The following is a 17,694-nucleotide window of genomic DNA, read 5'->3' as shown; positions in this document are numbered from 1 at the left end:
TTATTGAAAGAAATTACCAGAAAATACCCTTTTTACTATATCCTTTACGGTCTCTTTGTTTACTTTGTGCATTTGTTAGCAGCATGTGTCCTGTCAGTGTCACTGCTGGCTCCATACTTGCAGGGCAGACMTGGAAACTGATCTTTAGGCCAAATTAGTTTGACTGTCTTATTGTCTGCCAAGCTAAGCACCAGCCTTAGGATAGCAGGACACACCTCAGCTACCCATCTGTTCTTTCAAATTCATGTAGATGGCACATACCTGCTATGGGATCAGGTCCCAGCACTCAGTGCCAGGTCTCAGAGCCTTTCTCTACCCCTTCTGCCTTCATCATGTAGACAACAGCAGGCAGAGAGACCAGCCTGGAATCCTTTTAAGAAAGACCTGACATTGCCAGCACTGTGACCAGAYTGGGATTTGGAATCAGCCTGAATGGCTTCTCTACTCACCTGCTCAGCTGAGTGCAGACACCACGGCTGTTCCCTCTCWGTGATCAGAGAGGAACTAATCCTGCCAGAAAAGCTGGCTGTCAGTTCCACTAGAGCTCCTGGGACAACTCACTTGAGGAGGGCACTCATGCATCAGTGTTCAGTGAACTTGAATTTGGCCCATTGTAACTCATTTAGAGAGCATTTCACAAATATATAATTTAAAATAGTGAAAGCTTGGAACTAGATGGAGAAACAAACACTTTTTTTATTTACCTGGCCTCAAAATTATTGTCCTTTTTTTTAGAAGCTGCTTACAAAGCATACTAAACAATCTTAAATGTCAACTCAAGTTTTCTTCTGTAGTTCATTGCAGGAAAACATTCTACACATGATAGTGTTCATATTATTAATTCTCTTTTTTAAAAAGGTGTCTGAATTCAGACATGCAAGGAAAGTTATAAATGAAACAGTAATTTTTTTGTCATTTCAATAGGCTACCTATGGAAAGCAGGGGGTTCTGTATGCTTTTTCAAATCTAATGAGAGGTAGATAGGCATCTAAAGCACAACAGCCTCACGCTGGCACATGAGAGAATGGAATTTCCTGGGAACATAATGAAACTGGCCAGCCTTCCTTCATTTGCCAACCTGAGTTAAGCTACAAAAATAGACAAAACCAAAAAACTAAACATACCAGGCTCCATCTTGAATCCACAGGCCCTGAGCAACACAGCAAGGGACAAAACATCATCACAGACTCCTCCTTGTTCTCCTTCTGGTTTCAGGAAAAGATGAGATACTGTCAGTCGTCTATCCCAGGGTGATATAAACTCCATGCCAACACTCCACCCATTTTCTACCCTATTCCACTTTCCCTCTACCTGCTGGGGAGGAACATATGGATCATTGGAATTTGCTACTGTTCTTATTCCACCTCTCAAAATAAATAAGTAGATAACTAATGCTGTGCCTCTTACATCCATGTGATACTGTATCAGCTAAGTGTAGTTGAATCTACAGGAAAAGAAGAACCTATTTTAACCAGCTGTTGACAAGCAGGGTGATTGAAGATCCTAGCCCTGCAGAATATTTGTATTTGGGACTTATTTTTCTTTTTGATTCAGCACTTAGGCCATGGATTTTTACCCTAACAGAATTTCTTTGCAACAGGGGCAGATTGTATCCTCCCTTACACCAAGGACCTTTGAAATAACTCCTGAGACTGATAAAATGAAGAAAAACCTTTGAGATTATAAAATAAAGACATAGTCTGAGGGATGGGGTGTGTTTTTAAAAATCACCTTTCGTAGAAGAGAATGAAAATGTGCAGATGTCCTGCCTTTTGTTTTTCAGAAAGCAATGTCAGAAAGATTGACTTGGCAACGGAGATGTAACATCACAGTCTGGACACTGGACTTGCAGAATATACTCAGCCATGTGTCACTTAATAGAGAGATCCCTGGACCAGAAGATYGATGTACAAACAGGACAGATGGGGACTGACAATTGAAAGAATGTAGAGGCTCATCCAAGGCTTATGGAGACCTGTCATTCCTGGGCTATGCCTACAATCTCCTTCAACAAAAGAGCTCCTGAGGGAAGGAGGGGATTAGTCAAAAGTTGAGTGAAGTCTCCAGGGAAGATGGTTTCTTGGATAGAGTTGTCAACAAAAGGAATTGTTTAAGACTATTTGTTATAATTTCCTAGAGGGAGCTTCTGCCACTGCTAACAGGATTACCAGGGTACTGGTTCCACACCAGCAGAGCATTAGACATGTGCATTGCAGACTGGTTGCTTAGAGCTGAATTCAGGGGTCTTTGTGTGCAGCATCCCAAGTGTGTGCAGGTGTTGRTGAGCAGAGGGGAGATGGCAAAGAATTAAGATGCAGCCAAATGCAGTCCATTTTTGGTCCAGCTGTTGCAGGGAGTCCTGGCTTATTAATGAGTTTCCACAGTGTTTTAATCTCCTTGATCTCAAGGCTGCTGACAGACTATGAGGAGGAAAGCTAATCTGAGGTGAGTGCTAATGGGGATACRTGGGGAAATCAGAGACCTCTTTCCCAACTGCAGTTACTATGAAATTACTTATAAAATGCTTCCTGGAAGAATTGGGAAAGCAAGTAATTCACTGTGCTCAAGTACTAGTCAGCTGGGTTTCTGTTATCTTGGATACTTTTTCTTAGCTCTGGGACATAAAATCCAGTAGTCTTGGTGTACCCTCATGGCACATCTGGGAAGAAAAACAAGACAAAGATAAATTGTTGAGCTGCAGGCATGCAAACCTTCTTGAATATTTTTATTCATTGAGTAGTATCACTGGCATAACTGGGACAATTTCTCTGAGCAAGAATTATGCAGAGCATTGAGGCACTGGAACAAAACCAGTCAAGGAGCTRTGGGTGGCAGCCACAGAAACAGCTGAAAGGTGAGCTTTTAGTGTAAGAGAGCTGCATCTCCAGCCCCACTCCAGTCCATTGTTCACCAACCACACACTGCAGATCTGGGCAGGAGGCAGCACAACTGTTTATGTTCCCCTTTCCCCTTGCTACAGATATCATTGCAGAATGTATAGATTAGCTACATTAAAAGGCACACAGACTGTCTGCAGGCAGAGTTAAGAGGACAAAATATTCCTTATGTCATGTTCCTTGATGAAAGGCAAGCTATGTCCCAAAAGTCTTTCTGCTTCTAGATTGCATGGACCCAGATCTCCCAAATATCAGCTGCTCTCAATGACCTGATAGCCCTTTGCAATACTGAACAGAGCTGCTATAAATGATGCACAAGTTGGGATAGGGGTGTTCTGCATTCCTTTTGTTGTTCTTGGAGATGTCTGGACTAAGARCAGTGAAAAAGTAGGATCTCCAGTGGCTGCAATGGGATGGTTATGGCTGAATGTCTGCTTCTAACTGAGAGCAAGTAAATGCTCAAGATATGTTAAATGGAAGGATTTGTTATGCATGGGCAGTGAGGGATCTAATGATGATAACTGAGTCACTTCTCCTCATGGCCTATCCAGAGCATCAAYTGTAAATTTCTTCTGCCCTGGAGCRKTGGGACAGAATGTCTTTGCTGTTTTACATAGCTGCTACCTCATAATGTCCATGCCATTGCTAAATTTTGCCATAWGCTAAATTACCAGAGTCAAATGATAGTGTTTAATTCTGTATCTAGAGGGGCAGAAAGCCAGGGAGACTCTGAATATGCTGCAACCCAGCAGTCTTCTGTTCATTAACATTGTAGGCAAAATGCCTGAAACATGCCAGACCAGAGAGAAACAGACTCCAAACCTCYTCCCTCCTCTACTAATGGGAACACTATTTACATCAGGAGTACTGATCTCAGTAGATTTTCCATCCCCTGGCCTGCACAGCCTCRTGGGCAACAACTCTCAGGGAAAGTGGATGTAGTGTTGCAATGAGTCAGAAGGAGCAGGTATCAAGAAACATGTCTGTATTTATGTACCAAGTTAGTGCCACCCAAAAAGGCAATTCTGCTTCCCCCTTTCCCTCCCTGCTCCAAGCTTTASAGACTTTCTCTTTTTCTCTCTTGCACCTTTCTAAGCCCTTGAAGAACTGATTTAATTCACTAAACAGATGGAAAACTATGAACTCTTTTGCTGAGTTAGCTTTTCATTGTTTYAGTGAGCTGAATCAGATTTGAAGGGAGAAAAGAACCATACTTCATTCATGGATGMGTGTGGAGTAGGAAAGGAGGAGGTTGAAAAATCCATAAAGTTCATATTCCCTTATCTCCAACCTGCTCTCATCTAGTTCCTGTGGGGTGATCATCCCCTGTCACACTTGAATGTGTGRTGCTGTTTTTGAGATGATAACTGAATGGGCTCTGGTGAGGAACTGATCACTGTCATTTATGTGGGCCCAACTCAAATCCACGTGTTGGCTGTTGAACACCTCACAAAAAAATCCCAGACGTTGGCAGAGAGGTGCAGGACTAACATTTACCTTTTTTTTCCCAGAAAATACTTTCTTTTGGCAGGGGTAGGATGCTTTGGTAAAGCAGTTGAGAGTTTATAAAATGCATGTAAATGGAAATCTTTGTRCTTAAGGGTCATCAAACTGTTTCTTCTCACCACCTAATAAAAAACCAAAAACAAATCTGAGGTTTTTGAGAAATCCTTTAACATCCTCCTTCATGTAAAGAGAAGTTAACATCAGACTTAAATATTTGCTTTAAAAAAATCTTGAAGTAAATTAAATAACTTCTTTCCCAGGCCAGGATTCTGTTTTGTTTCAGTCTGGAGCAAGTTTGTTGGCCAAATTATATATACCCAAGAAAAGATCCAGGGGCTCTAAAACTTGCAAACCCCTGTCTGTAATGGTGCAAGTGGGCAACGCTCTTTAAAGTGTGTGTGTGGGGGAGGGAAATGCCAGGAAAATCCCCCTCAGAAGCCAGAAGTGCATTTGGGGAGCCCAGATGAAAGCTGTGATGCAGGTCATGTGACAGGTGTCACTTCAGTAATGATATTGGGGCAGAGATAAAAGTCCTCGCCGGCTGGTCATGTGACACAGCTTCATTACTGGCACAGCAGGTGGTCGCAGAGACTCAATGCCTTGATTTTTTATTATTTTTAAATTTATTTTTTTTTTATTCTGTGATAATGAGAAAATGTTTAAACTTCCATCCCTGTGTTTAAACACTTCTTCATGCTGACAGCAGCAGGAGATCCCTTGATCAGCTGTCAGATGGGAAAGTGCAATTTTTCTGGAAAGTAAACAGTGTGTTTGCCAGTTGGAAATCATTTTCTGTTTGTTGGGACTGCTAGTCGTGGTGTGATGGAGCCATGTCACAGCATCTGACAACTCGGGAGTGGGGAATASAAAACAGGCTGAGAAATGGGGTTTAGACTCTGTCTCTGATAACAGGAGCTTGAGATTTTTGACACTTTGTTATKTTTACTGTGTGGAAAAAAACCCACAACTTATGGGCTGCTATGAAACTTTTAAAGTAGCAGCTCAGTGTCAGTGTGGGTGTGTGGGCCCACCTAAAAGAAGCTCCTGCATTTTAAGAGAAACTTTCCTAGGAGAAAAGCAGAAAGGACACAAAGGAACYGAGCAGGTTTGGAGATATGGGGGCGGAGGGGTGTGAAGGTGGCCAGATTTCATTCCTGGCTTGCAAGAAGAAACAAAAAAAAAAGTCTTATTAGAAAACTTTCCATGGTTCTGATGTCACACAGGCTTGGGTAACCCACTGGGAGTTTCAAGTCAGAAAAGGAAGGCAAATGTGATCACAGAGTCATGCAAGAGAGCTCAACCACACTCTGGGCCTGGCTGAAATCAGAGGTGTTATGGTCTCCTTTGGAAGTACCCTGGAACCCAACTAAGCTAACTTCAAATGCTAACCACATTTTAAAAATTTTCCTGTTCGTCAAATACCTTCTCAAAGTCAATTCCTGTTGAGAAAAAGGAGATGCAGATATCATACACAAAAATTTTAATTAAAATTAGAGCTTGAAAGTGCGTATGCAGAGACATACACAACGTTTTTTCTAGGTAGACACAGACAACACCTTATATGCAGAATCAACAAATCAACCTGATTTCAACACCGGGAAAGTTAATTACTCACAGTAAAAAATATTCGCAGCAATTATGTTACATGAAGTGCTTAGTAGCCTCCCAACAAATGCCTTCCTCTGCTGGCTGCACTGCAGCATTCTGCCCCTTTCTAAAGATCCCCATGAAAAGCCTCCTGCTTGTTTTACACTTAATGAAGTTGTGTGGCATTAAATGTGAAGTCTCAGGTAGCTCACCCACCCCTCAAAACCCCCGGTTGGTGTGTTGGCTTCAGCACCCAGCAGAACAGACCATCCCAAGCGAAAAGATCAGATCAGAATCTGATCTGCCCCGTTGTTAGCAGTCATTAAAAAACATTGCACTTTTAATAGGAGCTTATTCAATTAGCAGACTAACAGGCTCCATCAGATAAGCTGGGGATTTCCCTGCGAATCTGAGTCACATAGGCTGAAGCTGCTCTGCATTGTGTGGTTAACCCTCTCTGTGCAGAACCAGCATGAAGAGTCAAATCCCAGGAAAGGGCCTTTTTTTTTTTCCTGTATTTTGAAGGAAGAAAAAGAAGCCCTCCACTGTGCCTTCGATTCCCCGGAGGTGGCAGTGCCAAGTGAGTCACACAGGCTGGAAGGAGCCGGGAGGATCATGGCACCAAACTCACTGCTGCTGACAGGAGCCAGCCTGATCTCCGATAACAGGCTGACATTTGGCAGCCTGACAGCTTCACAGTCCCCTAAGAGGCTTCCTAATTAGAGCCTGGGTGAGAAATAATCCACAACTTGAAGTTTGTCTCTAGCTTCCTTGCTGTACTTTTTTTCTCCTCCCTTTTTGTGCYTTTTTTCCCTTTTCAATGTTTTCTCTCACACGTTCTCAGTGCATCCCCTCACCGCAGGCGGAAGCTGTTTGAAACACCAAGCAGGATAAAGGGTCACTTTTGCCTGTCCTCTCAGTTCAGAACAGCTCCCAGCAAAAGCATCCTTCTTACATATCAGCATTGTCCTTGAAGGAGACAGGAGATAAGGYAGGCGAAAGGACAGTGAAGTTTAAAGTGAAGCAAAGTATGACTGGTGTGGAAGAAAATCAAGCCAGTCCCATTCATTCCCAGTCAAACGAGTAAGGTAAAACTGAGCAACAGGAAAACAGGGACTCTGGGGCTTTGGGTCTGGATCCAAACCTGAACTTTGYTTTCATCTACAGCAAGTGCCCCAAACAGCAAGACACAGCATCCTGAGCCTTTCAGCTGTAGCCAGGATYTGAATTTAGCATTGTCTTCAAAATGTACATTACAGTGATGCAGCTGTATCATGGTAAGACATTCAACCAGCTGGTCATACAATGAAATATGTTTTTAGAGATATGTACTGTTACATAGCCCGATCTTTTAAAGCGAAATCATATTCTACTCTTTTCCCCATCACATGTATGTTCCCTGAATAGTTCCAGGAAAYTTCTTCAAATGCTATAACCTATGAAATTGAGATTATATCACTGTTGGCTAGGACAAGTATGACTCTTTTACTGTATTTATTTCCTAGAGGATAATTTGCTGATAGTGGGATTGACTGTTCTCTATTTAATATTCCGAAGTCTTTTCCAGGATAGTGAGACAAGGTAGCAAGACTCTTAAAATAGAAGTCATTGTATCCATTGCTTCAAATACAGATACAAACATCAGAATTCACTTTTTGTTAGAGGGTTGTTCTTCCACCCTGTCCTCAGCCAATACCATATTCCCTGGACAGCCACCAGAAACAGGCAGAAACTTGGGATTTTCCATTCTTGGCCAYACATTGCATCACACAGCTCTGTATGTTAGCAGTCAGCAGGATTCCAGGTGATGACATGGGACAAACACCTACAGGTATTTGACCACTGGGTCTCTCCAGAGCAAAGAGATTTAATTCAAAATAAGCAGTTGAAGCTATTTCCAGGGACAAACACATTTGATGCTGAGATACACTGGAAGATCTCCCTCAAACATCACTAGAATCCAAAATGAATCTTACCCAGAGCACTGTGTGTCCTTTTSTTGAAGTTTTGCTCTGGATGCTTGGCTATGATTGCTGATGCTCAAGTGCTTCATGTGTTGCAGATGTCTGTGTATGGTGAGAAAGGATTGTGGTCCTACACCTCTGTACTGAGGAGAATGACCCTGCAATAGGACCAAAAAGGACCATATCATCATCCTCACCTGTAATGTCTGTACTGCCACAATACTGAGACTGAGAAAACTGCTTATTGGAATGGTATTTCCAACTAACAGATGTTTGTGAAGTAAGCAGAGATACCCCCCGAGGATTTAATATTRATAAATTCTCTGAATAGATTGTAGCTGTGTGTTTTCTACCATCCCTCCTTCTAAACTGAAGTATGGACTTGTTCCTTGGGTACTTGTATTTCCCTGTGGCTGCAAAGCAGGCACAGAGGTCCAAAGAATACCATTTTACACACACGTGCATGCTTGATATGAACCATCTTAAAATTCAGGAGAATCAGATGCCAAGAGCAGATGTAATARCACAGGAGAAAAGAAAAACTGTGATTCTTTCTAATTAAACTTCAGTTTTTCAGGGTTTAGAATTTCAGTCATTTAAATCTATTTTAGACTAAGTCTTAGAAATAAAAGTTGGCAGCCTGGAGGAATTTTTTTATTATTATTTTATTTTAAGAKATTAACTCAAGTTGATAGATTTAGAGCATTTTTAAAGTTTGTTGGTTTCAAATGTTTAAAAAGAAATTTAAAATAAACAAACAAATTCCAGTAAGAAATTTGGCAAAKGCTGAATCCTTTGGGCAAAATTGTCCCAGGAGAAACACAAATCTCTGATAAGCAACAGAGGAGATGCTGTATTTCACAACTGCAGTGCAGATCTGAGTCCTCTCCAGAGACTCCCACATGCTAAACTGGGATTTCTTYAGTTTAAATGCCAGATCCACTTTGGTCCCAGTGAAACTCCAGAGGAGCCCTATCTATAAAAACAGGGCATGTTTAATCCACTTTATCATTAATGCAAAGAATAGTCTCAATATTTGTGAAAATCAAAACCATGTTTTATGAAAGGTCCTTCCTATGGGTTCAGTGGATTAARCTCTATTTGCCAGCCTTGGCTGGGCAGCTGGGCCATGTTTGCCTGTTTGCAGTGTTTTTATGATAGGTGGTTTCAAATGTTTAAAAAGAAATGTAATGAAGCATGTGCCACACTGCTGGCCTGACTGAGCTCTTCCTCCAAGGATCTGCTGGAAGATTTCCTTCAGTGACTAAGGGSAAATAACAGCTCTTAGCAATGCAGTCTCACTGTGGCTTCACCTTTCTCATCAGTAATGGCTGTGGCATCTTCTTTGCAGAATTTTCTCTGCTAACGAAATCTGGACCATTTCACGTTTTGACTGGATTTAAAACAAAAAGGCTGAAAAAATGTATGTCTCTGAACAGGGCTCTTGCATTTATCACCATGTGACAGTACTGCCAAGGTCARCTATCCCCATGATGAAGTCTGGGAGCAATCCTTGTGAGCTAAACTGCTGTTGTTTAAAATATACACCCAAAATAAACCACACCATGCTTCAATGGGCAAATGCTGAAGGCTTCTCACCTGTTTAAATGTCTGTTTTATACAAAATCCTTTCAGAAGCCATTCAGTGTGACACAGACCTGGAAGATTTAATGACATTGAAAGAAGATGGGCTGTAAGAGACCTGAGAGCAGGGATGCTGACCATTCATTGCAGATCCTGTGCAAAAAGAGATGAAAGATAATTGGAGAWAGCTGTGAGCCCCAAGCTTGGGACCATGTTTGAGGTTCCTGCAAGCAGAATGATGAGGCTGTCTCGGGGCCTGAGAATGTCTTTGAAGGTGGCAGAGATAAACCCAGGCTGGCAGAGGAGGAACTTTCATCATTTGGACACGACAATGAAGGCAGACAGTTGCTAGCCATCAGTGCATTTTCAGGGAGCTGTGATGAGCCCAGGCTGCATCACAGTCTCTGCCAGGGCAGGTTTGCTTGACTTAGTGCAYTTGAGGAGAAATGGCAGGCTGGAGGGAAGCAGTGTGTGAGCAGTGAGGGCTGGACAAACTTCCAAAGCACCTTCAAGGGTCTGAAGATATCTTCCATTGCTAGTATGATTACAGCTCTAATGAGATTAGGAGCAAGCTGTTTCTTCCAAACAATGGTGCTATCTCRTTCTAACCCATTTAGATTATAATCTGCTCTTCCAGATATTAATATTTTCATATTAATGTAGATCCTTTTATCCCTGTAGCTTAGCACTGGGTTCTGATTTATTAAATAGCTGGCTCCCTCTGGACTACAAGAGCGGGATGCTGCATTGTGATGAGCTTAATAACTCACTGCTCCCTGTTAGTAAATCACAGACTAGCACTTCAAATTTGCAGAGGGAAATGGGCTGACTTTCCCTMAGTCCTCGAAGCATCTTACTCCTGTTGTGCAAAACCTACTAACAATCTTCCTTCAATGAGCCAAGTGCTCTAATAAGGGGTCAGACTGAACTTTCAACAGCAATTTGGGGARTGAGGGCAAGAGCAGAGTTAACAGATTTCACTGGCTTTTCCCATCAAATGGTACCAGAGTACTTTTCTCGAGGCACCAGCAATAAAACACCCAGCAGAATTAGTGTATGTATTATTTTAGAAGAGCTCATGTTTTTTTTTTTTTTTTAATATCTCCAGGTTTGAAGCAAAGGTTGAAAGTAAGGGCAGCCTATTTGCATTGTGAATAAAGTTATCTGCCTCCTCCACCCCTGCCCCTGCATCCCTGACTGGAATATACAGAAATAAATGCCTTCTAATGATCCCTGGGGGGCTGAAGCTTTGATATGGATCTTGCCGGGGGTATAGTGGTTGGGAGAAGTTCTGCCAGACTGCAACCCCCATGGTGTGGGGGAGTAGGCAGTCTTCYTGGGAGTGTGAGAGAAGGGAAATTGGATTATCTTGCTAGCAGTTGGTGTTTTTCTGTCTGCAAGAACTTACAGATGAGAGGCCCCAGCTGGGAAGTTAAATTCAGCCCTCTGCAGACAGCAATGTGTGTTTTCCTCATTTAAATAAAAGAGATGATCCCRTGCAAGTTCTGGAAACTTTTTTTTTTCTTACTTTGGCTGTGTGAAGAGCAGGTGGGTAGAGAAGCAAAATTGCAGGATTTGAATTTCAGTGGTGGCTGCTGAAAATGTTGAGAATGTGTGGCCATGTGTTTGTAAACACAGATTACTCTTTGGATGTGACATCTGGCTTTCAAGGAGCTCCCACAGTAGGCAGAATCACAGGAGTGCACACTTCAGTTGCCTCAGACATGTCTATTGTAGGACACTATTTTGCAGTTTACAGCACACTGAATAAGCTCAAAAAAAAAAAAAAACAAAAAAACAAAAAAACCCCCAAATGCAGCTGAAACCCCTTAATAGAGAAAACCTGTTTAAATGGGCTTCTTTCTGGGAACAAATTGTTGAATAAAAAGAGCAACAAAAAAAAAAAAAAAAACCAACCCAAATGCAGCTGAAACCCCTTAATAGAGAAAACCTGTTTAAATGGGCTTCTTTCTGGGAACAAATTGTTGAATAAAAAGAGCACCCTGGCAATGGGAAAGTTTCGTGCGTTGCCAAGAGGTTCCATAAAAAGACTGTTTTATAGCATTAACCCATTCCCTACAGAATGCCAGAGCATACTGCAGAGGATCACACGCTGCCTGGGAAGCAGCAGCACAGAGAGATGAAATACAGCAGCCAGAAGAGGCTCACAGCATCCAGGGTGCCTGTGCTCCCTCCCTGGGCTGGGGAGATTCCTCCAATGATGCCAGACCGAGCAATTCTTCCCCTGGGATGCAGACACAACACCTTCCTCACAGCAGGCAATACCAGGAATGTTGAGYGAGCTCCCAGGCACACAGAATGTGCCAAGAAAGAGCAAAGGAAAATATCAGATATTTTTCCTCTCCCAGAGAAGGACGGAGAAGAAACGATTCTGCAAAAGAGTTCTAGACAGAAAAGAGCCAGGACATGAAGTGCTGCTGTTGTTTTCCWGTAAGCCACACCAATAAGTTTCATAAGGTTCCAGCATCCTCAGAGTCCCAATAGCAGTATTTTGGGATGATTTGCACTGAATACTCGAGAATTTCTGCAGGGTTTTAGAGAGAGGCATTTATCCCCCTTGTTCCCTCTGTGCAAACTGCAGATCAACCCTGGCACAAAGGAGAGCACTCTGGGCAGGCTGTGGTTGTGTTTTTGGAAATCAAGGCTGTTTACATCAGTCCAAGCAATCCTGGTCCCCCTTCCACTCCCTGTTGCTTCCATGCCCATACTCTGCACCACCAGCTATGCCAGTGTGCTGTCTGTGTAGCACATGGTAAATGAGACCAGAGAACTGATCCAGATAAAAAACGACTCTAGGAAAATAAATGTTTATTTTTCTGCTGGATTGGTTCCTGCCCTGGGTCACTGCACAGCAGGGAGACTCSAAGATGGGATCTGTAAGCTGTCAGCCAGTAAAGGTCCCTACCATCAGCCCTTCTTTCTACTCCTCTGTGTGATGGATTAGATTTAATTTTCTGTAGGGCTTTTACTTTCACCTCAAGTTAGTTTTCTAACAGTTGCAGAGATGTATCCAACCTACAACAAGAGCTTGAGAGCCTCCCTATCCCACATAATAATGTTGCAATGTCAGGCTGCATCCCACTGTGTCGCTTACTGCAAGGGTCCCCAGGATCCCAAAAATTAAAAGACTTTGGGGGGCATTGGGACTATATGGCCTTTAAAGGTCCCTCCCAACCCAAACTGTTCTATGGTTTTATCTCCTGCAAATAGACTTGTCCATCTCTGTGCCACCACCCAGCAGCACTGCATGTGAATCCAGTCACAGGAGCAATAGAGCTCTCTTTTTAGCATGCTGTTCAATCCATGCACAGCTCTTTCCTTTTCAGCTTGTTTTCTTGGTCACAGGGATGCAGCAACTCTGACTTTTGGGCAGTGAGTGTGAGGGTCTGCCCCATTCTCTACTGCAGGCAGAAAAACCCCAGGAAACCTCACAGGGCACCCTCTGTCCAGGCTGCACCAGCCTTGTCTGCCTTGTATTGCAAGTGGGCTGCTTTYAGCACCAACTGCTTCACTACCAAAAGGTGTCATGGAATTTTAATGGCCACAGATGGCCACAGCTTCTGTTTTTTGTCTTATCTGAGCCCCCCACTCTTAAAGCAYTGCCACAGCAGCAGCATTCTCCCCTTGGGACAGGCTGGGTAGAGACCAGACTCAGGTGAATGAGAGCTGCCTGTTCATCACCTCTGCTGCCTGCAGCTCAGCCTGCATTTTCTTTTCCTAGCAGAGAATATGTATGCAAATATGATGGAGTTGGGCTACAGAAAAGTGTAGGTGAATGTCAAATAAAACAGTTTTGATCCATCTCCTTAGAAGCATTCTAAATCCATGTCCTCAGGGTCTTTGAGACACATGTTAGCTCAAACACCTTCTTTTTGTACTGGATGATTGGACTCCCACATTTTTCCACAGGCAAAGGAAGCATGCCCAGCTATAGTTCACAGCAACTGTGCAAATTCATTTTAAGTTGTGGCCAGATGTTGGCAAGAAGAGACTGAAGAAAAGCTCGTGCTATTTTGTCATCTAAGTATATAGGAAAATGGATCCTCCCATCCAGCTGTGAGCTTTTCCAGAATACACCCCAGGGTGCAGCTGATGGATATGCCTCCCACAACCCAGAGGGTTTGATGCTGTTCCAGGCATGCTTCATGGGGAGTATTTAATTCAAAATAATTATCAACTTGAATAGARTAAGTACCAATCTATGCAAAACCTACTTTGCTGCCTGGGAAGARGTCACAAAGCACATTTGGTTATTGTGTATGTGTTGGTAAATTTTAAAGTCCTGGGTGAGATGTCTGAGCCTGGAAAGCATGAGATGATCTTGAGCGCACTAAGGAAATGTGGAACCCAAAACTTTCTACTTCCTCCTCCCAAAGGAGTCCCAGGCTGTRTTCAGTGAAAGTCACCACAGCTTCAGTAACTCCTAACAAATCTCACACTAGCTTTAGATTTGGACAACCCACACCGGAAAAACCTGCTCCCAAACTCTCATCTTCCACCTTRATTACATTAATTTGTCCTTGCTGTCCTTCTCTGACATCCATAATGCTCCACCTCCAGTCTGGACAGATCAGTGTGGTGCAGATCTGACTCACACAGCATTGCTCTCAATCCCTCCCGGATTCACCCTTTTCATCACACCAGCAAGCAGAGCCTTCAGGCTCCACACTAATCCTGCTTTCCTTTGCTCTCTCTCCCAGGAGATCTGTTCCAGTGCCAGTGGGATGCAGCTATCCACTTTGTTCCTCCAGTGATAGTTGCTTGTTTTCCTCATTGGCCTGGATTTCTAGCCACTGTCCTCTTGTTCCCAGCTGCAATGCCTTCCTTCAGTGCAATGCCTGCCTGGGAAGGTCTGCAAACACCACCTCAGTTACACCTTCCTGGATACCAGCAACCTTTGCAGTGACAGTAAAAATCTGCCTGAATTAGTCCCAAGCCTCTATACTTCACTTTTCCTCAAGAAGTTTTCCTTAAAAGAACTGGAACGTTAGCTTTTGAGGTGTATCTCAGTTTTAAAGACCCTGAAGGGAGATGAGAAAACAACCTATGTGTAGTTTAAGCCCACAGCAGATTCCCTGAGGACACGGTAGGTTAGAAAAGTCCCTGCTGTGCTCTGAACACGCTGCCAGCTGAGGTGCAAGTACAGATTCCCCACAATGTGGTTGAGTTCTGCTGTCTGGGGCACAAAGTTTGGAGACTTAGGCTGMGGTTTGATTATAAAATAAATCTGACTCAGTGGTTCCTAGTATTGATCAAAAATGCCACAGCCATATGACGTGAAACATGGATCCAACACTCCACCAAGTTAAACACAAGTCAGTTTTTTTTCATGGCAAGGTTTTGGAGCAGATCASTCTCTATGCCAGCCTACTGTCCTGCCAAATCAGCTCTAAACTGCCTACCACAAGTGGCCCAAAGCTGACATAACAGCATAAAGTTGCATAAACACTGTGTTGTTTGCTTAGACCAGTTGGACAGAAATGCACTTGTGTGTAGAGGATTGACCCAGGTTAAACAGGGACTGCTGGATGATCTGTCAGTGCCCAGATCCACAGGGTTTGTAAAATTTTAGCCTTCAGAGCATTGKGGGACTCTTTCTTGCAGGACAAGGCATGATTTCCAGTGTTTGCAGCAGCATAGCTAATCCAGCTGCAAAAGCTGATACAGAGAGGCTTTTGCAGKCTGTGGAAAACTTTGAGATTCCAATAAGGATACTGGAGATGGCAGCTGTTAACACTGGGAAAAAACTGCAGAGACACAGCACTTCTGTCTGCAGAGAAAGGAAGGGGTTAATTGGATTCGGATAACCAACCCCCTCTCTGTTGAACTCATTGATTCATTTTCTCTGTTCCTATTTCTTTCTCTCACTTTCTTCTTCTCTCTCTTGCAGACTGATTAAAAACTCTTTGAGTTTGAAGGTTTTTGTGTCAAAACAGCTCAAATGCCAGCTGGGTGCCAAGCAGTGAATATTCATGGTATTTAAATGTGACAGTGTGGTGGGGGCTAAAGGACGGGCTAGTTAGCTCTTTTTAGATGGAGATTAGCTGCCTCTTTGCTCCTAATCACCACTGTTGTTGAAATATTATAGCTTCTGTTACAACTATTAATGTCCTAAATGAAGAACAGGCTCCTCTGAACAACATCAAACACAAAATGTGCACTTCCAATTTTAGCCTGTTTCTCTCCTCTTTGCTAATGTGTGTTTTCATTTCTATCTGGGGACCTGTCTTGGTACCATATGGTTCAGCCTCAAACCCTGCAGGAGAGGAGCYACCCTGGCCTGAGGGAGCTGCCACAAACCAAAGGAGCATTCAGCTCTCAGAAGAGGTCAGTAGCTGGCCAGAGGTTGTTATTTAGCTCATGAGGGTGGTGGCTGCTTGGAGCTGGGAATGGGAACCCAACTGCAGGTCAGTCCTACATGGACAAGCACTCAGCATCTGGTACTGCAGGTGAAGCCCCTGTTCCCTGCACAGGATGCAGGGAAGTAAATTATTTTCCTGCACCAAACAGAAATGTGAGCAGAGCCCACCACTGGAGTGGTGTTCAGGAGGGCTCAGTGCTGCATTGCTCTTGGGTCTGATGTTTGCCAGGGTGAAAATGAAAACCACAGGAACCAGGAACATTGTAAATGGTGAGCTAAGCCAACAGGCTCYCGAGCTTTACTGAGATAAAACTCCCACTAAAGGCAGAGGCTGGTTAAAATCTGTGACAGGGTGCTGTGAGTTGGTCCTTTCATGGCAATATCTGGAGAGAAGCCTGATGGAAAATACTTTGCATCAAAACCTGCCCAGATGTCCGGAGCGTGTTTGGCCATTTGGAATCTCTCTGCATTCATCCCCAGAACTGCCTGCCCTTATTCCAGAGCATGCCTGGCAGGGTGACGAAGAGGAGGGAAAACCCATGTGTGGTCCTTAGGCTCTGGCAAGAAATAGCAGAGCAGAACACCAGGCTATTGATTTCRTGTTTGCTTTAAAAACAACCTAAGTGCATTCCTGGAGCAAGGCTGGTCTGGAAGCCTAAATAAAATAATATTCTTCAGCCTTGAAAACTGACACTAGACTTCAATGGGTGCTTTAAAGTCCTGCCCCCAGACTAAGACTTGCACATTTCCTAAGCTCTTGTCTACACACAAAAATGGTGCTACTTTAACTAGATCAGTGTTAAGAAACACATCTCTCTCCTCTTCCATCCCTTTCTCTTCCATGCAKGAAAACTGTTTAAAAGCATCCTTATTTGACAAAACCTTCCTTATTAGAGGGAAATATCTTTTTACTAATGCAATATTTATTAGTGTCAGCACATCTAAATAGGACTAGTGATAGCATTACTATTTGGGTAGCAAAAAATCACATCCATAAACAGCATGCTTAGTCTGTCTAAGGAAGGGATGCACAGAGAAAACCTATGGAAAAAGGCAAGCAGAATCTTCCTGATGACAAGACTTAAGTCCTGCACTCCACAAAGTGCAAATGATCCCATCTGAGATAGTCAGGGGCTTCTCTGACTCTCACTAGGCTGTACAATATCTGGTTAAAATGTGTGCACAGGATTTATAATGTACAGGCAACACAACGGAACACAGGYCTTGTACAGCATAAGCAGATCAACAGAAACTGAGTGTTAGCTGAGCTCACTGGAAAACAAACAAGAAATCCCCAAACAACCAAACAGAAGCCACAATGCATTCACAGACACAAATAATAGATTTGAACACTGGTCTATGCTAATTTCCATAGATGGTATCAGAAATATGTGGACCTGGCCCTTTGAAATTCTTTCCTCATAGGAAAATTACATTGGCTACCACTGCACTCCTGAAGAAAAATAAAAAAAACATATAGGATATACATATATTCCCTTCTAACAGAACATCAGGACTGTGTATTTCAACAGATTGCATTTTATACTCAAGATACTTGCGAGCAATGTACAGAAAAACCAGTACAATTTCTCATTGGTGTCTTTGTAAAGGCAGACTGGTAAAAATAAAAATAAGAATCACCACCATCATCAAGCTTCTAACTTTTGTCTTGATGCTCTCAAGATTTTCCTGCATCAATCCTATTCCCACTCTGGTTGAACAACGTTCAAGTTTCTAAATGCTGTACTTAAACCTTCACCAATTCTGATWTCCT

The 17,694-nt window shown here is 43.0% G+C and overlaps 1 protein-coding gene across 1 annotated transcript in view; it reads left to right on the top strand.

Moving 5' to 3' along the window:
• Positions 1 to 4,648, top strand: part of CDK15 (cyclin dependent kinase 15) — a 37,494-nt gene extending 32,846 nt beyond the window's left edge. Inside the window, exon 13 of the mRNA XM_057375747.1 lies at positions 1,784 to 4,648. The gene's annotated coding sequence lies outside the window, so the exon portion shown is untranslated. The remainder of the gene's footprint in view (positions 1 to 1,783) is intronic.
• Positions 4,649 to 17,694: the final 13,046 nt, after the last annotated feature.

The sequence above is a fragment of the Malurus melanocephalus genome, unplaced genomic scaffold (assembly GCF_030028575.1).
Source record: "Malurus melanocephalus ecotype Western Australia unplaced genomic scaffold, MMel_1.1 scaffold_257, whole genome shotgun sequence".
Lineage (NCBI taxonomy): Eukaryota > Metazoa > Chordata > Aves > Passeriformes > Maluridae > Malurus > Malurus melanocephalus.
Note: the sequence above shows the minus strand (reverse complement) of the source record. Positions and strands in the feature narration are given on the sequence as shown.